We start from the raw sequence: 22542 nt of genomic DNA, 5'->3' as shown, positions 1-22542 counted from the left end.
TATATACATATATTTTATCTCTAGTGCTGTGAAATAGTCAACAGTATAACATTTTATCCGTCATATAAGGCAAAATCATCATGAAACTCATTGCAGATATCCATTTGGTTCAGTCAGTGTAAGTAGTATTATTATGAAGACAGGGCATGACAGTACAAGATGTCATTAATTTGCTCTTTAATAGTTATTCTATACATTGCTGTGTGTTGATAATTCCAAATGTGTTAGATTTACAAAGATTTTTCATTTATAAATACCATTTTACAGCTTGTCAATACGTGTTATTATGATTTGTAATTAAGTATGTAAGTAAGTTCTTATAAGAAATGCTTGAATGCCGTGTTAACATTTTACAAGAAAAACATATTGAGATGGTGGCAAACATTTGGTAACAAGGTAGATAAAGATATTTTTGGACAAATCATTGTAACCCACGGCGAAGGTAAATATACACCTTTGATGTTTATAACTTAATTACATTTATTAAAAGTATTTATATTTTTGCATGTAATAGATTTTTCTTAGAATTAAGTAATGGTAATAATTAATTTGTATGTTAGGATCATCCATAATTGTTTAAAGTTAAAGCACAGGCATCATCATTTGGCTAGACTGACAAAAATGTCCAAAGATCAAGGCTCACTGGATGAAATTAGTTATTCCTTTTCTTGGTGGTGAATTTTTCATTGTTGCCATCAGTTGGACCTGCAAAACGACCCTTAGGTAGTGACTGCTGACAGGCAGTGAGAGAAAGTGGGTTGCTGGTTGAGGGAGGTGAAACCCTACGCCAGAAGCAGCCACAATCACTGCCAGTGTGAACCACAACAAAGTCACTAAAGTTACCTTTGCTTAGCCCTCTGTTAGCTTGGCAGAAAAGCAGCCAAGTTCAACTTAAAGGCATTGTGTAAAGTATTTATGCAGCACACAAATGGTAATAGCGTGAAAACACAAAACTAGAAAAATCCCACACAAATTTAGGGAAATAGAGTACATTTTTGTTAATTGTTTGACAGGTAAACAACAAAAATCCAATCATTAGAACTGGAGTTATACATTTTTTAAGGTGATAGTGAAAACTAGCACCTGAATGATCAAAGACCCAACTGCAGACATCTAGTCGCGCAAGACTGGGGCAAAGTTGAACGTTATGGCCAACCGTGATGGAGCGCGGTTTGTATACAAAGAGTGGATTGGGTTCTGCCTCGGCTTACCATCAGACCTAGAAGAAATTCTGTGGAAACATTTCTGAGAAGATAAAATGTAGTGGTTTAAGGCAGCTAGGGACGTCTGAGGGGAAGGCTTCATCATCAGGGAGCCACTGGATGAAGTCACAGTGAGGCTTTCTACGTTCAGACTAAGGGTCTGATTACGAATTGGACCTTCGAACTCGTGGTGGATGTTTGGTGGCGGTCGGTCCGACCACCGTATTACAAGTACGACAGTCGAATCGTTTTGGGACTGGCACAACCACCAGGGATCCACGAGCCCTGATTGTCTTGCGGTGGTCTGGGGAAACAATAAGCTTGGTGGTTCTGCTGTGGAACCCCCAAGCATTTTACAAGTTTCCCCACCCCCAGCCTTTTCATGGCGGTAAGCTGCCTATAAAATGTGGATAAACTAAAGGGACCACTAGGATGCATGCAGGGGGCACATGCTGTGTCCCTCTCTCTGCATGCACCCCTTTTCCTGCACAGCATGGACTGCACAGTCCATGCCCTGTAGGAACAGCCTTAGGTTCTGCCATTGCAGTGCCTTTTCAATAGGCACAGCAATGGGACCGCCGCGCCACCTGCCCTCCAGACAACACAGAAACTAGTAATCTGCCGGGCAGTCTACTTTGGTGGTCTGAAAGTGGGGCGCTGGCGTGGCATTCTGCTCCCAGACCGCCAAAGTCATAATAAGGCCTGTAGTCTTTTTTTTGTAAGATGAAAATATTCCGCGGGATAAAGCTGCAGGCTATAGCCGACAAGCCGACAAGGGCTTCACGAGGTGAAATATCCCGTCTGCAAAGAACCGCTGAAAAGGATTTGCTGCTGTGGAGAAGAAAGTAGCGGGATCTGCCACAAAGTCATGCCAACCGGTGATATACCGTGGGCAGATCAGTGATCAGCTACATGCCAGTCTTTCCTTGGTTCTCAGAGCACTTTTCAGCCCAAATTCTTTTGAGTTCCAAGTTTTGGATTATGGTTCTCTGGGCATCTTTAGCACCACTTCTATTGGTCTAGGATTGGAGAGGCACCACATGGAGGGTCAGAAATCACTCAAGCAGGGCACAAGTGTGGGTTGAAGATGGTTGGATCCTAGTCTGGCCCAAGGCTCTGATCAGGAGGCTAGCCAACTAGCCCTTGTATTATCTTCTGGAAGTCTTGGGTTGAAAGAGAAGAACAGAGATCAAGCAGCAGGGCAGACCTCTGAGGCTCACAGCAGGCTTCAGGCAGCAGAACAGTCCTTCTAAGTGCAGTAAAGTAGTCTTCTGAACTATACAGCAGGCAACAGCAGTAGGCAGTTCTCATAGAGTCCTTCCTTAGGTCCAGTAGCGAACTGAAGAGTGGGTCTTAGAACCCCCTTTTTATCCTTGGTGCCTTCTTTGAAGTGGGAGAAATTTCCAGAAGCTCCCCTTTCAAGTTGCTTGTAATTTCCTGCCTCCCTGCTCTGGCTCCAGCCTGGCTGCAGGCATAATAGACTAGTGTAAAGTTATTTGTGTGAAAGCAGAGCTTAGCCTTTTGAGGTGTAAGTAGGGCTGTGTCCAGCTCCCCCATCCTGCCTGAGATGGCACATCCAGGTACACCTGATCCCTCTATTGTGAGGTTGTCTGGGAGGAATATATAAAGGCCAACTGCACTCACACCTAGTCATGTGACCCAGGAATAGCCTGCAGGCACCAAATGGTTACGACACAAATTGACAACTTTCTAAAAGTGAAATTTTCAGAATTGTAACTTAAAATCCTACTTTACCATCCATTAAAGAGGATTGTAAATTGCAATTCCTTAGATATCAAACAATCAAAAGTTATCACTTATTAAATGTAACCCTTTGTTATCCTATGTGAGAGGTAGACCTCATCGTATTGAAAAACAAATGCACGAGTTTTTCACAACCAGGACATGTCCAGCTTTTTAATTATAATAATGCATCCTGTTCTCTGGGCTGGCTAGGGCATAGCTTAGGGGTGGCTTATATGTAATAAAAAGGGAGTTTTAGGCCTGGAAAAGGGGTTAGATTGTGAAGTTGAATTTGCAGTTTAAAACTACATACGGGTTGCAAACACAGACCTGAAACATGTTTTAACCCCTTGCATGCCCGCCCCTTTCCCCGCCCAGTGCCGCGCCTTCCATTAGCGGGCGGAGTTCATGACGAGCTGGACTCGTCATGGGCACAGCGCCACCGCAGCCCATGACGAGTCCAGCTTGTCATGGGCACTAAAGGGGTTAAGGGGCTACTTAAGTTTCTGGCACAAGAAGGACTGCACTGTTGTGCTATTCATGACCATGACCCTGCCACAGCGAGATGTTGTAGGGGGAGGTTGTGGCATAAGATTGTGTTTGGCCACGGGTTGCACAAGCAAGGTCTTCTACTACCCCAGTCAGTGCCTTAAATCCATAAAATATAATGCCACACTGCTGTGTCCTGACATTGATATTCTCTTTAGGTTGTCCTTTTCCATCTAAAATAGGCTAATGTTTTCATCCAGCTACCCCAACTGTTGCATTGGCATACCAGTTGCCAATCAGGTTTTGCCATCATTCATTAACTTTCTTAAATTCCTGCTCCACCTCACTCTAAACAATAGATCCAGTCTTAGCAGCATGGGAAGGACCTTGTGACCCTTGAGTGACCACTTCTCCATTCCCAATAGTGATGTTGTGGTTTGCCTTGTTGTGAAATAAGGCAATGCTGAGGTTGCATAGTGTAGATAGAGGTGGTAATGGAACATTATGTTGGCATTAGCCCAATGGTGGTAGTTTTGTTTGAAAACATAACTCTACTGGATGTGGGTGCCATAGAGTTGTGGTGCCTGAGAGAGTGAGTGTAGCATGCTACATGAACTCGATATATATATATATATTCTTTTTTTTATGTTCAGAATAATTTTATTGAATTTTTGATCAAATACAACTAAAAGAGAGACACCACATACAATATTATGATTGAGCAATAATACCTAGATAACATTGTATATCATAATCAAAATCATAGAAAAAATTTTCTTAGGTAATGAGAAAATACATATTCAAAAGATACAAAAAGGGCGGATAGAGGAGGGGGAGGGAAGGAACAAATATAACAATTATCGTAGAAGATGCAAACAGAGCTACTATATGCCATAATAAGACTAATCATGATAAGTTCAGATCTGAATTGAAATTATTAATACAACATTAAATGGACAAATATGCATCAACAGGTAACCAAAAAGATTTATAAGAGAAAAAATTATGAGTGATCCTATTCATAGATAATTGAGCACCTCTTCTAGAAAAAAATAACCCATGACCACCAAGCATTAACAGATAATACAGAAACATCTTTCCAACAAAAAGTAATGGATTTTAAAGCAGCAGAAATAAGAAAATGTAAAAGTTTACTCTCTTAGGGCCTTATGTAGGTAAATTACATTTACCGATTCTTAAATACCGAATTTTACCGATTCGGTATTTATGAATCGGTAAATGTAATGTAGGTAAAAAAATACCGATTCGGTAAGTGTCGGTATTTTAGAATCGGTATTTACCGATTCGGTAATGGTAACCTGTATCTCATTGATTCCTATGGGCCAGGAGGCCCATAGGATTCAATGGGAAGCCAGTTACCATTACCGAATCGGTAAATACTGAATCGGTAATGGGGGGAGCTCAATCAAGGGTGGCAGGGTGTCACATTGACACCCTGTTGCACCCCTGATTCCTGCATGTGTGCACATGTGGCACACATACATGCCCTGAGGGCATGTGTGTCTGCCACATTGCACACATCTAAGGGCCAAAAAATGCATTTACTGAGTCATTCGTCATTTACCACCAACTTTCAGTTGGTGGTAAATAACGAATCCCCACACCCACCACACACTCCCCCTACATCTCATTTCTGTATTCGGTATTTACTGAATCGGTAAAATTACCGATTCGGTAATTTTACCGATTCGGTAAATACCGAATACAGAAATGATCCCCCTACATCCCAAAAGCCTAAATACCGGTCGGTAACGGTATATTTACCGTAAATCGGCCGTTACCGACCGGTATTGGCCTACCTACATATGGCCCTAAATCATGTATATTTTGTGAAAGAATAGCAGATTTACAAATTATTAACTGATAGGAAAGATCAATTTGAAATTTAAAAATCTTCTTTATGATATCCCAAACATAATAATAATAATAATACTGGGTTTTATAAAGCGCGACAGCTACCTCGCGAGGAGGTGTCCCGGCGCTAGTAGAACACAGAAGACCTGGGAAGTAGTTAAAAATAGCAATAAAAAATCAAAATTAAAATTAAAAATTAAATTAAAAAGCTAGCGTGGTTGGTTAAAAAGCCAAGTTTTTAGCAGTGTCTTAAAACAGGATTCGGAAGGGGCCTGCTGAATTTCTTGTGGCAGGGTATTCCACAGCGCGGAGACGTTAGCCGAAAAAGTCCGACCCCCGAGTCGAGCCTTTTTCGTGCGTGGGATTGTCAGTTGAACACGGCAGTTAGACCAACATTTAAAAACCAAAGGACAATCAAAAAGCATTTGTTGTAATGAACCAGGCTGTGATTTACAATGCCAACAATCAGGAGAGGCGATTATAGAGGATATAAGAATTAGTTTGGTAGATTGAAACATCATCTCTATATTGCTACCTAGAGTATCAGATAATGTTTTATATAAAATAGAAACCCCATGAGAAGATTTTGAAACTGTTTGAATATAAATTGCTAAATCAGCTGTAACATTAGAAGGGATGGCATTAGGAAAGGAGTCTAAAATTGAATTGCACAAATATTGATACTTAATAAAGTCAGATTTAAATAAACCAAAACTTGTTTGCAATGTTTCAAAATAAATAAACAAATTATTGGAATAAACATCTTTAAGATAAAAAATGCCATCCTTAATCCATGAAAACCAGAAATTAACATTCCTGTTCAATTTAATAACATTACTATACCATAATGATAATTCAACAGTGTTGTTCATGGGAAAAAGAAAAAATAAGTCAAGATCATTAAATAACAATTTAGTGGATTTAATAATAACTGACTTTTGAATAAATGGAGCATTATTATGCATGGAAACCAAAGTAGGTAATGGAAATGGATTCGTAATTGATTTCTCAATACGGAGCCATGTAGGAGAATTATTTAAAAAGGAGCAATTAAACCATAGTGAACTTTGTTTTAAAATAAAAACTTCATGATAAAGAAATAAGTCCGGGATACCAAATCCAGCATTACGTTTAGGAACTTTTCATTTTTTATAAGTAATACGAGGAGGTTTGTTGTTCCATAAAAACTTTGACAAAAGTTTATCAACAGCTTTATAAAACTTTAATGGAAATTGAGTAGGAACCATGGCAAGGGTATAGAATATTTTAGGAGCTATAGTCATTTTAAGAGAATCCATCCTACCCCACCATGAAAGATGTAATGCTGACCATTTAGACGTTTTGTCTTTAATATAGTTTAGGATAAAATCACAATTTAGATTGATTGTTGATTTTATGGAAGAGGAAAATAAAATTCCAAGATATTTTAACTTATTCTTTTGCCAAATAATTTCCTGCATAGGAAGCATATCAGGAGTGCAATAAACATTTAAGGGAAAGAATTCAGTTTTGTTGGTATTTAAACTGTATCCAGAAACTGCAGAATACTTTGTTATAATATCCATTAATGATGGAAAAGAAGATATAGGGTCACTAACAAATAAAAGCACATCATCCGCATAAGAAAGGGTTTTAACAGTAACATTCTTAATAATGATTCCTTTAATATGATCACAATTTCTGATTAGGTTAAGAAAAGGTTCAATGCTAATTAAAAATAAGAGAGGAGAAAGAGGACATCTTTGTCTTGTACCTCTAAAAAGCGAAAATTGAGTTGAAACTTGGCCATTAATAAATAGACATGCAGTAGGGGCAAAATATAGAGCTGAAATCATGCGAATAAAGCTATCTCCAAAACTAAATGAGGACAACGTATGGAATAAAAATTGCCAATGGATTTTATCAAATGCCTTTTCAGCATCTAAGGCTAAAATTCCAGATGGCACCGATAAAGTAGGACTTTGTTTAATAATATGTAGCAAAGTTCTCGTATTATTAGCAGAGTATCTATTCTTCATAAAACCAGATTGGTCAGGGTGTATAATAGAATCTAATACGGGGCCCAATCTAGTAGCAAGTATTTTAGCATATAATTTACAGTCTTGGTTAATTAAAGATATAGGACGATAATTAGACACTCTGGTGGGATCTTTATCTGATTTTGGAAGTACTATAATTAAAGCTTCTGTAAAAGAACCAGAAGTAGTTCCAGTGGATCCAAAAAATGTAAAAAGTTGGTGCAAAAATGGTAAAAGGTGTAACTGAAATTCTTTGTAGAATCCGGTATGGATCCCATCAGGACCCGGAGATTTGTTCTTTTTAAGAGATTTTATAGCTGATAGGATTTCATCTTTGGTAATAGGTGCATCAAGTCCAATTTTATTAGATTGCGAAATCTTGGGTAATTTACATGATTTTAAAAAGGAGTCAATTAAGGAGACCTCCAGAAAATCTGGTTTATTATATAATGCCGAATAGAAATTCATAAATTCATTAACAATTTCATTGTGAGATAAAGCAATATTACCATGAAGACCAAGAATTGAGTTGAACTTTTGGGATAATCGAATATAGACGTTCCTCTCCCGTGACCCCCCCCCCCGACCTATCATTACTCCTTCCTTTTAGTAGCCATTTGAAGGTCAGAAGTAGAGTCCCCCGGATGTAGCCTGACCCACATTTTTTGCCCTTACGCCTCGCCTTTTGTTTTTATTTGTTATTTATGTTAAACCTATGTATCCTGCTTCCCTAGGACTATCCGGAGTCATGTACGGGGCTGGACCCCGGGAGTCGACTACTGCCTTAACCTCTGTATGATCCTTCCCGAATCTAGCGGCCGGCCCCGGTGGTTGTAGGCCCATGCTTGTAATTGATTTATTGTTCAATAAAATTTTCAAAAAAAAAAAAAAAAAAAAAAAAAAGAATTGAGTTGATTTGAGTTTTATCTTTTTTTATGCGCAAATGATTAGCTAATAGTTTACCGGATCTATTGGCATTAAAACTAAATCTGGCTTTAGCATTAGAAATTTGAATACCTGCTCTTTTACTAAGGATTGAATTAAATTCATAACGCAATTTTTGTAGTTCAAATTTATATTGAGAGCTGTTGGATGTAATAAAAAGTCGTTCAAATTTCGCAATTTGTTTTTGTAAGTTTTTCACAGTAGCATGGAAGGTTTTATTTTCATGAGCCACAATAGATATTGTTACACCCCTAATATAAGCTTTGAAAGCATCCCATCTATTTATCATAGAAGTAGACCCTTCAGGATTCAGTATAAAATATTCTTGAATAGCAGCTAAAAGTTGGGGCTTGTTATACTCATTCAGAATTATACCAGTGTTCATTCGCCATCTAGATTGCTTAGGATAAGTTGACTCTAAGTTCAAAACCAAAGAAATCATAGCATGGTCTGAAATATCAATTTTACCAATATTAGGAGCAGTTATTGAACTTATTAGGTGCCTGGAAACCAATAAACAATCAATTCTAGAATGGGAATTATGAGGATTTGAAAAGAATGTGTAACATTTTTCTGTAGGAAAATGTAACCTCCAAATGTCAACTAATTTAGTGGCTTGAATAAATGATTTGAAAGCAAAATATACCTTAAAAGGGCGAAACTTAGTAAGAGATAATAAAGGGTCAAAGATAACATTAAAATCACCTCCGACAATTAAAGGGACATTACCAATCTTTAGAACCTCTGTTGTAAGATTAGACCAAAAAATAGGATCATCTGCTGTAGGACCATAAACATTTAATAAAAATAGAAATGAGTCCTGAACTTTAATTTTAACGAGTATATATCTACCATCCTTATCAGAAAATTTACTCAAAATTTGACAGTGTAGCTTTTTTGCAAAGAGAATAGCTACACCATTTTTTTTACCATTGGCAGGAGAAGAGACAATAGCATCTACCCATTTCTTCTGCATATTATTTAAAATGTTATCATCTGTATGAGTCTCTTGTATAAGACAAACATCAGCTTTGCAACTACCTAGGTAATCTAAAATATTTGTACATTTAACTGGATGGCGCAGTCCTTTAACATTTGATGAAATTACTTTAATATTATGGATATTAGCCATAATAGAAGAAAGGACAAAAGAGTACAAGAAGTGAAAGATAAAAGAGGATCAAGAAAATGAGAAACAGGTAGCTCCAGATAAAGAAGAAGGAAAGGAAAAATGAAAAAACATGGAAAAAACGGCAAACAGAAGACATAAATGTGAGATGTGAAACGCACACACGCTGTACAAGCATGACCGAAACCGATGGAGCCCAATAAAGAGAAATTTCAGAACTGTGTCAGAAAAAAAAACCACAACTGGCAAAAATCAAGTAGCAGAGTCATTGGTATCCATAGAGTGCAGAGACTGATGATCCAAAACATGCTTCAAATCTTCTGGACGTTGAAAAGATTTCGAAAAATATCCTTCCAAATGTGCATAGTCGATGGATCAAAAAGTCCATATTTATAGCCTAAACTGCGAAGTTGCGGACGAAAAGCAGTGAATTCTTTGCGAATTGAAACAGTTTCTTTGGCATAGTCTTGATGAATAAATATTTTATTCCCATTAACCATCAATGAAGGTATTTCTCTAGCTGCTTTTCTGATTAGAACCAAATGGTGGTGTCGAAGAACTTTAAAAATCATTTGTCGCGGTTTTGTGTGCTGAGGGTTCCTGTGTGAGGGAGTCCTGTGGGCTTTATCAATTTCAAACTTTTCTGAGAATTTAATTTGTAGAAGACCAGGTAATAATTTCTCCAAATATAGTCTACAGTTATCCCCTTCAACATTTTCAGGAAGATTAAATATGCGTAAATTATATTGTCTGTTACGATTCTCCAAATCCAATAATGTTGAGCACATAGGAGAACTTTTTGCCACCAGTGGAGTAAATGAGTCAAGTTTGACCTTATTATCGTGTATTTTGATGGAATTATCTGATATTTTCATTGACAGGCTGGCCATATCTTTACGCACATTTTTTACTTCAGATGCACTAGTATCTGTATTGACTCAAAGTGCCTGAATTTTCTCCAATATTAAAGACAGTGAAGGTTCAGAAGACTCCACTACTTTTGATTTAGCAGGAGGAGCAGAAACTTGCTGCCTCCTTTTATTAACAGAACTCTTATTTTCCATTTTAAAGTGAAAAAGAGTCAGAAATATAATTGCAGACACAAAATAACGAAGGAGGAAATGAAAGCTGTGGAGAACACCAAGGAATGACTGGTGCAGCAGCTAAAATGGGCTGGGGGAGTGGTTAGGCCCAAACTAGGCCCTTTCCTACAAGCTTGCTCTGCCCCCTTGACTGAAAGCCTGGTTGTACCTGAATGCTGTGCAGGGAGCAGGAACCAGGCAGCTAAAAAACCCACTTCCGCCATGCAAAAACGACTGAAATTGCTCCACAGTGCAGGTGAGACCTTCATAAACGCAGCGACCTCCTCCAGGGCACTTTTCTGACAGAAATCGGCGTTTTAGGAACAAAAACGGTCTGAAAACGCGTGAAGACTCTCAGGCGGCGGCCATCTTGGATCGCACGCTCGCGCGTCTCCCCGAACTCAATATTTCTGATGTTTCATCTAGGCTCTAATTCAGCAAGAGGGATACTGCTCACACTGATGAAAAGTGATGTTCTTTCTGTAGAGGGTGTGGGCAATAGAATGGTCTTGGCACCCCGTTGCCTTGAAGTTGCATCAAAAATAATTATTGTAGATTGAGTATTGTTAAGTAGTTTTATTGTCAGGGGCAGCTAGTCTATGGGGCGGGTAGGGAGTTGCCATCCTGTTTTTGTAGCCCCGGCCCCTGTATTGAATGTTAAAAAATATATCTATTTTTCCGGTCGTGCAGCAGCAGTTCCTTCAGTCACAGGTGCTTTAACTTTCTCCAGTGCAAGAAGTGGGGAGGGCGGGGGTGGGGCTTGTCAGCAGGCAGAATAAGGCTCACCCGGGTCACACACTCTTAAAGTGAAGTGTGTATGTCGGTTGGACAAGTGCCTTCCCCTGTCCAGCCCAACATGCACACTTGAGGCCTCCCTACCTGCGCAATTAATGAGCCTGAGGGATCCCAGCCGCTGTCCCCGTCTCCTAGCCAATCGGGGTGCTGCTCTCATGTCATTTACTAACATAAACAGCAAGGGAGTCGCATCTGGATTGGTTCAGGAGACAAGGCTAGGCTTCTGTTATTCCCAGCTTCTGACCTCACACCCATTCTTTCTGTGGAGGATATTACCGGCTGTCCTGAAGTTGTGGGAAATAAGAGGTAAAAATCATGACCTCTTGCTGCTCAGGAGAGGACAGATTCCATTGCAAAAGTGTGTTAAAGATTTCCTTATTTAAACTTTCTGGATATTAAACTAGGGGCTAAAATAATTCAGAGAGCCTTATCTGTTGTGTTCGGATGTTGTCTCAACTTTTCTTCTCTTGTCACAAGCTACTACACGCAGTGTCTGATTTTGGCTGCCTGTGTGTATGTGTGGCGTGTTTCTTGTTGCAGGATACCTGCATTTATGCCTCACAGTTTGCCATTTGTTGTGTGTATATTTGCATCTGGCTTTGTGAGTCTTTACGCTTTGTATGTGTGATTTCATATTTGTGGGTGCACGGACCCAGGAGTACTACAGCACGAGTGAATGTAACAGCCACTTTGCTGCCTGGTGCCTGCAGACGCCAACAAGATGTAAGAACTCCACTAAGGTCTCCTACCATGGAAGATTTTTTTTATGAGTGAACTGTGCCAGGACTCGATCATCCGGGCACTGTATGATTTTATTCAAAGTGAACTGCGCCTGGAGACCTGTCAACTATGTGCTGTCAGGGCAGGAGGAGAGGAGACAAGAGTGTGCATGTCACGAATGGTGACAAGACGGGGGAGAGAAGGGATGGAGAGATGTGAAGAGGAGAGTCTACTCTGATGGGGGGAAAATAGTTGACACACACTCCCAGAAATTCATAACTTATGCTGCACATGCCAACCAGCTAGACGTGCTGGTTAATCGAGGGGCATACTTGTTAATCCTTGAGTTTTTAAATGCTTGGAACGCTGGCATGGCTGATTTGAAGAAATGAAAAGCTATTGGGGTGTTTAAAAGGAGGCCACAGTTAGTCTGCCTCCTACGATTTATGTTAGTCAAACAAAAGAAAAATCAAGATTTCAAAATGTTAAATTTCCTCTCAGTTGTCAAAATAAAAATACCCACATGTGATAACTCCTAAACGGCCATTGAGTCTGAGTCATGTATGAAAATGCAAGGGGATGCCCTTTTAATTCATTTTATTATGCTGTTTTCTTAGATCTTCCAATATGTGCAGATAAGGGAACTGAGGTAAAGGATCACACAACGTGCCCATGTGACAGAGCTGGGATTCCATGAAAAAACATAGCTATTCATGATCTTTACAGCGTCCATAAACTACCAGACCTTGTTTGGATTTATTTATGTACCTGCTTCCCATGTTGTTAGTTATTAGTTGCCCAGTATGTTGTCTTCTAAAAAGAAAAATACATGACCAGAGCATTGTCGAGTACTAGTGTCACTCCCTGATGAAGTGAACTCGTCTTATAAACATTGCTCATTCTGTAGACTAATCCCTGCAGTTTTCTTTTCCATTGGGAGATTTAGTTAGAAAATTGTGGAATAGCTAGGTTTCATCACACTTGCTGAAGCCTCTTGTCACTTGGAACACTTCCAGGCACACCTGTCTTTTAAGTCAGTGGCACATTGCATCCTGAGAATTTTGAGGCTATGTTTGCAGTGTTAAAACCAGCGTACAAGTCCAAGAGGCAACATGATGATGGCAGGAAAGCCAAGACTGCCTCAAGGTGTAACACATGACACTGACCCATTGGCACCTGTGCATGATGAGCTCACCCAGCGGCACCAGCAACTGGTTTACCTTTTGTCATGTGGTGTTGGGAAGAATATTAGGATCTTGTGTGCTAATTCTTATTACTATAACAAGTTATCTTGCAGACAGAAATCCTTGCCTTGGCTTTGCTGTGCACACTGCTCTTGTGACCACAGAATTAGCAGATGTGCAGCTTCCTTTCTGGGCCTGAGGCTGCTGATGGAAACTGCAGTACTCACCAACACCACTCTGAGGCCCAGAATGGAAGTGCGTCGAGTCTGTCAATCTGGCATGAAATAGAGACTAGTGGTACTGGAACACTTTTCAGAGTGGTACTGGTGATATCAATGTTGCATGATTGAAATCAAAGGGATTGGGAATAATCCAACGGTAACACAGAGAACACGTGTCACAAATGAGCTACACCCATTCATCAGAAATTGGTAAGTGTGTGATATGTAGCTGGTGTGGCACATATTAGGACATGCTGTCACAAATATATTACTAAAGTGTGGTGCTGTAAAGCACTGTTACTTACAGATAGCATAAGATATTGGCAGTGGCCATGTGTGCTAATATTTCAACACTACACTACCACAATTGCTTAATAAACATGTTTGTTTTTAATAATTCTTTTTATTGTTATATGACAAACAAAAATCAGCACTGAAACAAACGGCATGTGAATAATTTACAGACAGGAGGAGTTCATTCAATAACATTTTGGCAATACAGAGCAGCAATCAGAATAAAACCTTAGAGCTTCAGGGGGTACATTTTATGGTGAAGACAAGTCATCCAGGCTTGCGCTACGTGGTGGACTATAAATCTCACCACGGTATGTGTTCCAGGCCCCCCAAATTAATGACCATTTTTTCAGGCAACCTCTTGCAATATAGACCGTCTTTTCCCGGAACATGCACCAGTCCATGCTTTTCTTCCAATCCACGAGTGTTGGGGTTGTTGGTGGCTCCCCATTGCTGAGCTATATTTCGTTTTGCCAACATAAGTCCCGCTGTTACCCAGATCCTGCCCATTCTTCCCAAGTCTGTGGGTTCCCATACGTTTAATAGGCATCTCTTTGCCTCGAGACGGATATCATGTCCCAACACTTTGCCTAGTACTGTGTGTATTTGACACCAGTATCTCTGAATGAGGTTGCACTCCCATATTATATGCATGAACGTTCCTTCAGAGCCACATTGCCGTCTGCATTCACCCCCTTCAGCCCTCCCCATTCGGACCAGGCAGGGTCCAGTGATGTATACCCTATGCAGCATTTTGAGCTGGACTAGTCGTAACCTGGCCAATATAGCCACCTCCCTCGGGGAGGACAATGCCTCCTGCCATTCCTCGTCGTCTAGTTCGAGGCTATCCCCTTCCCATTTTGCCGTGATTCCCTGAAGGGGGTCAGCTGTGTTATTAATACGTTTCTTGTAAGTGAGGGAGATTGTTTTTTTCTGGTAGGTAGCCATCAAGCAGTCTGTCCTCAAGAGGTGTATAGTCTGGGAGAGAAGAGCCTTTGGGTATGTATGTCTGCAATGCGTGGCGGACCTGGAGGTTGCGGAAGTATTCTGTGCTGGCGAGTTCATATTTCTGCTGCAGAGAGGCAACGGTCACCACTGCACCCTTTACCCCCAAGTCCCCAATGGTCGAGATCCCTATAAGGTCACATTTGTCAAAGCCCTTTGTCTTCCAAAGATCACCTAGTATCTCGGAGTCCCAGAGAGGCATGGCTGACGTCAGTTTCCGTTCCCAACCCAGAACCTTGGCGGCTGTGTGCCAGACCTGTACCGAGTGTTTCGTCGGCCCAGTCAGGGGGATGCGTTTTGGTCTAGAGTAGAGCGCTCTGTAGTAGTTCCCCCCTGGGAGAGGCCACCGGTCCATAGCGCAGCCAGGGTCACCCATCCTGCGATATGTGCCATGACTGATGACCACGAGGTGTGCCGACCAGTAATATTTCTTAAGTTCAGGGAGGCTTATTCCACCATCATACCAATTAAGGACGAGCTTGTGAAGTGCTATTTGGGGCTTCCCTCCCCACAATAGTTCCCTCTGCATACTCTCAATTTTTTCGAAGTAACTAGTGGGCACTGGGTTGTTCCTCATTTTGCAGGATAGGAAGGGTAATGTCTCTGAGCATGGACTGTGAGTCCTCTTCCGTGTATGTTGTGCGTGAGCGAAATATATTGCAATAGTGGGTTGCAAACATGTCAGCAATGGCCTGTGGGTCTGTGAGAGATAGACCATCTTTATCGATTAGTTCAGGTACCAGTCTGGATGCCTTCTCCCTCCTATCCAGCCACACCAGGAGCTTCCCGGTTTTGTCCACAAGGTCATACAACCTACCCTTGGTTTCCCTTGCAAAGGATTTTACCCTCTCCGTGGCTATCACTTTGTATTCATCTCGTTCGAGTTGCAAGGTATGGTTCTTTTCCTGCGTCACCCCCTCCTCCAGTTCATTTTCCAGTCCGAGGACTTCACTTTCTACTGCCACCAGGTCCTTTATTCTATCTTTACGTGCACCAGCTATTAGGGAAAGCGCATGCCCTTGGACCACTGTTTTAAATGCTTCCCACAATGTTTGGGAGGAGGCAAACATGCCCCCGTTTTCCTGGAAGTATTGGTCCATAGCTTGTAGCAGGACCTTGCGTATCCCAGGGTTTCGGAGATGCCACGGATTGATGGGGGCTATCCTACCCTCTCCACCTCGTCCTAGCGCCATATGAGTCCATACCGGGGAGTGGTCAGATATGCCTCTCGCCAGATGTCTAATTTCACGGATATATGTTAGTTGCGTTGCTGGGATGATAACATAATCAATACGGGAAAGGCTATTGTGTGCATCCGAGTGAATCGTACATTATTGCAGCGGATGCGTCCCTCATAATCGTCGAGCTTACTCTCCGCAAACTTCTGAAAGGATTGTAGTTCACGTATCACTGTCTGCAGGTGTGATGTGTGGTCTACCAGGCTCGTGGCGGTGATCTCCAGTTGCATGACTTTTCGTTGATCTTCAACAGGTCTGCCCTTATCAACGTGACGTCCTTGTTCCAGAGATGACGCACCCCAGAAATAGCTTCCATGACATCTTTGAGTGTTAGTTCCGAGTAATTTTCCTCAGTTCCACTACCCGCCTTATATCTGGCCCGCTCGTCCTGGGGTGAGGCCTTCGGAAATGTGTAGCGGTCCAGTTTGCTCTGCTGGACCACCCTCGATCCCTTAGAGCCCGACATCTCGGATTACTCAGGCGTCGTCCCTAGTCCCTGTCACAAGCTGCACCACACACAGCCTGCGGACCTCTCCAGCGGTGACTTGTCAGTCGGGGGCGCAACACCCACTGGCGCCTTCGTTACCAATGTCTCAGCAGGGATGGGGCAGTGGCGTACAGCCGCATCAGATCAGTGCCCACGGGCTTGCAGGTTACTCCACCAGTATGCTCAGCGCCTCCAGCGCACCCAGCGCACCCAGCCCCAAGGCCAAGGCTGCAGCAATCCGCGACGGAAGCGTCACCCAAGTCACACCAGCAAAGTCTTGGCCCTCAGTCGCACTCCTGTACTCCGGTGCAGCCACTGCTACTCCTCACTGCTGTCCCACTGTCCCACCAGGTCAGCGTATGCGGGTTCAGTGTTGTTGCCGGGGGTTCCCGTCACCACGGCCCCCCCTCCAGGCAGGAGCATGCCGGCATCAAGGGTGTATCACAGCTACGGAGCGTCAGGCAATGAGAGCATTTCTGGGCCTCCGACAATCACTTTGTGCCGGGCATCCCCGGCAAAGGTCGTAGATGTCCCCGGGGTGTAAGGTTTAGCAGCTGGTATCAGGCGCTCCACTCAAGTATGGTATTACGAGTGAGCGCTCCCACCGTGAGCAGAAGCCCCAGGGAGCAAAATGTCCTCTCAGCTGGGTAGGGGCCCCGGCTGGCGCACTATGAGCTCCACCGTGCGTCCTTACGTCGTCAGCCACAGCAGGCACTCCACCGCCCGGCTGCAGCTCCTGTGGAGGCCGTAATCGTCAGCCATCGGATCTCTGGACACTGGGTGCGCACAGCCATGATTTTGGTGTCGATAAGGTCAGTGGGGACTCCGGTTCCAGTTTCGGAGCTCAGAGAGCAGATTAGTGTGCCGGATAGTCGTGGAGAAGGGGTTTTATGATGGAGCTAGTCTAACCTGCAGCCGCCATGGCCACGCCCCTTAATAAACATTTTTGCTTTCTCAAAATTTATTAAAATTGCACCAATTGCCCACCCTTGTATGAAAGTTTTCTTGGGATAGAACCCTCCCTAACCCCTTCTGTATTGGTCAGGGTCGCTTCCTTTGCTTGCTGGTGAGGTAAAACTAATCCCAACTTTTACACCCCGTCACTTTGACATGTCACCAGCTGCCAATCTCATTGTTACAATAGCCATTTCTCTTTCACATTTATAAACATTAATATATTTTATCACATCAATAATATTTGCATACAAAATATTTAATAGTACTGGGTATGTTTACGAAAATATTTGTTTTGAGTGTTTTATGATATTAATGATATACAGTTTATGTAGATTTTGGGGAACAGGGTTCTCAATTACAAATGTGGGGGATGGCACATAAACCATGCTTTAATGTAATACTTTATAATGCACTTTTACTACTGTGGAAAGTACTTCCGAAATGTTTGAAATGGAGTAGCATTTCAAACAAACACTTTAATATGTGAATAATTACAATTCTACAGAATGGCACTGTGATGCTGTTGGTGATGTCATCGATGCATGCATCCTCAAGGTAAATGGGCAAATCAAAATCATTATTATCACTGGTGTGTATAGCATGTTGTTGCGTAACGTATATTTTGCTATTAAAGATATTTTTAGTTTTAGACAAGCATTAACTTTAAACTATCACTTGATGGCCATTGACTTGTATTGCACATGTCTGACAAAATGCAAATCTCTGCCCTAAATGTGCTTTATAATGATGAGGTAATCACAGTATATATGGCTTGGATTGATTCAAATGGAGATGTATTTGAAGGGATTGGGTACATAGTATGGTTACATGTGATGTAATAAATGGTGTAATGTTGTTACAAATGTGAGCTATATTTGTGTTTTGGTTGAAATTGTTTGTTCACTTGTGGATGTCTAGTAGGATAAATTAGGTACTGTAAAGTTGTTAAATGTTTTATGTATAAAATATGGGATCACTTTCCTCTATTGTTTGCTGTCCTGGCTTTCCATTTTGTAACCTAATACATTCTGGGTGTTGTACTTTTAGGTAGCTGGTTGATGCAATTGAGTACCGCCTTTTCAGTACACCCGGATTGTTTTTTTTTAATCACCCAGTTTGGTCTTTTTACTGTAAGTGAGTTTCACTACATGTATCTCACCCATAGCATTTACATAGCAAATGGACTGTGTGTGTTTACCACCAGTGTCTGCCTTTTAAAATAAGGCTGCTGCGATACTGTTTGGGTAAGGGGCACTTGGATGGTTACATGTGCACATGACGGGGATGGGCTTTCACACACAGTGTTCCCATTAGAGTGTTCCAGGCCACAGTGTCCTTTTAAACCCAGTGCTATACACTATGCCTGTATGAAGAGAGTTCTTCTTTATAGGTTTAGGGACTACAACAGGTACCCACACCATAGATCTGGGTGTAGGGGTGGGCCCTGATTTTGGGGGTGTAGGAGATTATTGGGACTCGTATAAAAAGAGACTTGCGCCAAAGCAATCCTCTCAAATAACTCATAACTCCGTAATAATTGTGGTTGTAAATACTAATCTGCACCAAAATGTGTACATTTAAATCCAGGGGAAGCTTGCCTATGTGTTTTACTAACAAGTAACTCGAGTGTCACTAAACATGGCTGATAAACGCAGGATTCTGCATTTCGCATGCGTCTACTGCATCTACGTAGTATGATGTACTATCGCTTGGAGGGAAATCTTTGCAGCTGCGCAGTGGCTTTCAAAATAGCCACTTTGAAACTCACATGATAATGTGCATGCTTTGCTGAAAATAAACCATGCAAGTTTACTAAAATGCTAATGCAAAAGATTTTTATAAGTAAATGGGAGTAGAGTAGAGATAGGTGGTATACAGTGAAATCATTTATTTTTTATTTTAATATTCTTTTTCTTTGACCTCTCTATTAGATCGTATTTGGGCCTCCGAGTGGGACTGAAGCTTGTGTACCATGTGATTATTTCACATGCGCAGTAGTAACAAGCCAGGAGCCGTGATGCAAAGCCTTGAATGCCATCCAAAAGAAAACAGCAACATACCCTGGGAACCAACATGATGTCCTGTGAACTGAAAGGATTTTACACCATATTGCATACATTGTATTGATTAAGATGTGAATACGGGTGGGAAATAAACCTTGGGAAAAATAAATTGATGGGCGGGAACATCGAACAATAAGCTTTAGAAAAATATTAAAATTTAGCATGGTGTGATGATCTTCTCCCCTTGTTTGTTCAATCAGAATTAAGAATTTCATAAACTTGAAACATTTGCAGGTGGTGTCTACCATTAGAAGAGTATAATTGAGGTAGTTTAGTTAGTTAGATTGATCGCTTGTGCTGCAGAGATGCTGAGAGACCGAGATGCTGTCCGAGAATTGAGCAGATCCTAAGCAGAACCGAACTTCAGAACTTAGAGCCAAAGCTAAATGAGAAGAACATCACGGAAGAATCGAGGAGGAAATTGGGTAAAGAGCTAGAAGAAGATCGCGGAAGAATCGAGGAGAAAGAGAGTATCAGAGAGGGGTGCGACACAGGTGTCGGATCTAGAAGAGGTCACCTATCTTCTCCTGAATCCTGTCCTGAAACTTTGTTTCCTGACCTGTCCCAGGGGACCCATTGCAGCTCCTAGGCCATGGGGTTGGTTTCCACACCATCCTAGGTAACTATAATTCTGTGTAGTATGTCATTGTACTGCGCTCTCTGTTTCTCCCTTTACAGGTACTGTCATCATTATAACTTCTAAACTCATAAAGTCTAAAGTTTCTGATTTAATTTGTTTTTCCTCCTTGAAGAAAACGGTGTTCGAGTTGTACTTTGCATTTCTTTGGTTCACATGAAATTTATTAGATAAACATTTAAAACTCTCCCGAGTCTGTGGGCATTTAAAGTATTTTTCTTTAATGATATTACACCTATACTGCTAACAGCTAGGTCCATTAACCAGAGGAAATTATATACGGATTTAAGGGTTGATAAGAATTGGTGAGGTAAAAATTAATCTTGCAGGTATTAGTACAATAAATTGATCCGAGCGGTGCTTACTAGTTTATGTATGAATGTTTATTGGCCCAGGTGAGTATGTGAATTGTGTGTATCTTTAGCTGGTATCCACGCTCCATCAGTTTTTCTGGTAGCAGATCTATGGTTAATTTTAGTTGTTAGGTGTAAATATTGAGATTTGAATTATTAATGTATTCATAAACCCGTTTGTATCTTGTTCCATGTTGTCTGGAAATTTCCGGGAATTTTGAATAGCGGGTGGTAAATGGAAACCACACTGCAGTGAGGTTACTCGTTTGCTAAAGGTAGCGCTGAAAAGCTATGCAGGAATGACAGTGCTGATTTAGGGATTCATTTGTATAAAAGTGAGAGAGATTGACAGCAAAGACTTCACTGGTGAAACTTTGGTCTTATATCACCAAGAAAGGGTAATTCCAAAGGAGTAGCAGGTTCATCGGTGCTTGAGTGAAGAGTAAGCGGAAAGTTTTACTCACAGCAAATGTAAATCAATTTTCTGAATTTAGCAGAAGCAAACAGAGTAGCAAATGTTTCTATGTTGTCATTTAATTAATTTTGCATGTAAATTGTAAGAAAAGAAGTCATTCGTGTTACCTTGTAAAGGAGGGGTCAGTTGCGAGTGCTGCACTGACGTCACAGAGGGCCGTGCTGGGATTGGTTGGAACAGCGGGCATGAGACTGACGTGAGATTTGTAAAGGAGGGGTCAGTAGTAAGGAGTGATACTGACGTCACAGAAAGCCGTGCTAGTATTGGCTAAACGCATAGCGTGAGGCTGAATTTGATTGGTCAGAAGAATAGAAGCCGCGCTGGTATTGGTCGAATTATTAAAGAAAAAAGCGAACATTTGATTGGTTAGTAAAATAGAAGCCATAATAATAATTGATAGTGGGCTTTGCATGTGGAGACATGATCCAACTTTAATAGTGAATCGCCCAGACAGAAGGTATTTAGGATTTGCCAGAGACCAGTATATAAAAGGATCGACAACAAAAATGTACGGAGAAAAGAGGAAGATGACATTTATGCAGAAAATGAAAAATTATTTTAAAAAAGGATAACCCTATTAAGACTAGTGAGGGAATTTGTATCCCTCCCCCGAAATTGCCCGCATCATACATGATGATGGGAAGAGGTTATCACACTTGTGTATGGTTAGAAATTTGGATAGAATATACGAAAAGTGATGGAGTGCTAGCTTTCCCAGAAAATGGTACATTTAATGGCAGAACTCTACATAATCTGAGACTCAACCCTGTATTCCTGTCAGGAATGCTTCTGAGCCCAATCAGAACAAGAAGTAAAGCATCAGGCCACTCCAGTGGGGTAGATGCACATACCTTTGACAGTCTCATTTTTATAGTGCCATTCATTTGTTCTACCACTCCAGAAACCTCTGGGCGATATGCACAGTGCAGTTTTTGTTCAATTGTAAATGCTTCACAGATTAGTCAAATTATTTCATTATTAAAATCAGACCCTCTATCTGATTCCAACGTTACTGGAAAACCGAACCATGGAATCAGTTCTCTCAACAAAAGTTTGGCAACTGTTATACTGTCATTTCTTCTAGTGGGGTATGTTTCCACCCACCGTGAAAATAAACAAACTATGACAAGTATGTACTTCAATCCTCTGCAAGGTGGTAATTGAATAAAATCTAATTGTAGCCTTAAAAAGGGTCCTTCTGCTTTTCCAATTTTTCCCATACTGACCATTGTTTTTCGACCTGGATTCATTTGTTGACAAATTAAGCATCTCTGGCATAGACTCTCTGCTACACTCCTAAACCTTGGGTTAAACCAATCCTGTCTAAAGAGTCTGATCATGGCATCCCTGCCTATGTGGGTGTCTCTGTGATACATCCTAGCAAATTGTGAAAGCATACAGTCTGGCATTACTGGCCTGCCATCTAGGTAAACCCACTCATCATCTTGTGACCTCTTTTCGCATCCTACTTTCACCCATTCTTCCTTTTCTTTCAATTCTACCTCCTCTTGTAGTTGTCTTACTTCTTCCCGTGTTTCCAATCCTGAGAGTAGCATAAATTGGCAGCTGATGCCACTTGTTTCAGTTTTCTTGTTCACTGCCATTTTACATTTTGCGCAGTGTTGGGCAA

Source organism: Triturus cristatus, chromosome 1_2, assembly GCF_964204655.1.
Source record: "Triturus cristatus chromosome 1_2, aTriCri1.1, whole genome shotgun sequence".
NCBI lineage: Eukaryota > Metazoa > Chordata > Amphibia > Caudata > Salamandridae > Triturus > Triturus cristatus.
This window is presented reverse-complemented; position numbering follows the sequence as displayed.